The sequence below is a fragment of the Porites lutea genome, chromosome 5 (genome assembly GCF_958299795.1).
Source record: "Porites lutea chromosome 5, jaPorLute2.1, whole genome shotgun sequence".
NCBI lineage: Eukaryota > Metazoa > Cnidaria > Anthozoa > Scleractinia > Poritidae > Porites > Porites lutea.
Window position 1 is genome coordinate 8,191,015 of NC_133205.1, and position 895 is coordinate 8,191,909.

Here is an 895-nt window from a genome sequence, read left to right on the forward strand (position 1 = left end):
CGTGGATGGCGCTTGGTCGCTTGCGCGTAAGTGGTTGTCGACCTCCTGTCCTCGTTCATAAGCGCATGGCTCCCCGGGGTAACTTTTCCTCGGGTCAAACTTTTTAACCTGTTCCAGATGCAGTTAAACGCCATCTATAGCCACGGGAGTGCTTTGTCACCAGGTTATTTTCTGTTATATCATACAGAAGTTATACGCTGCGTGTAGCCACGGGGGTGTTTTGTCACCAGATCATATTCTGTAATTTGTTACAGATGGAGTTATACGCCGTGTGTAGTCACGGGAGTGCTTTGTCACCGGATTATACTCTGTAGTTTATTACAGATGGAGTTACACGCCGTGTGTAGTCAAGGGGGTGCTTTGTCACTGGATTATATTCTGTAATTTATTACAGATGGAGTTGTGCGCCGTGTGTAGTCACGGGGGTGCTTTGTCACCGGATTATAGTCTAATTGGTTACAGATGGAGTAATACGCCATGTGTCGTCACCGGCATTAGGATACAGTGAATTATACGCCGTGCGTAGTCATGGGCATCCTGTTGTTTGATACAGATGCAGTTATACGCCTTGTGTAGTGACGGGTATTCTGTTATTTGATACGGCTGCAATCATACACTGTGTAATCACAGTCTGTTATTTGGTACAGATGCAGTGTGTAGTTACAGGTATTCTGTTACTGGATGCAGTTGTACACCGTGTGTAGACACGGGTTGCTTTGTCACCATATAACATTCTTTTATTTGTTACGCCGCGTGTAGTCACGGGGGTTAATTGCTACGAGGTGATTTTCTGTAACTTGTAATTCAGATGCAGTTATATGCCGTGAGTAGGCAAGGATCCAGTTGACACCAGATTATACATTTTACTTAACTTGTTACAGATGAAGATATACAC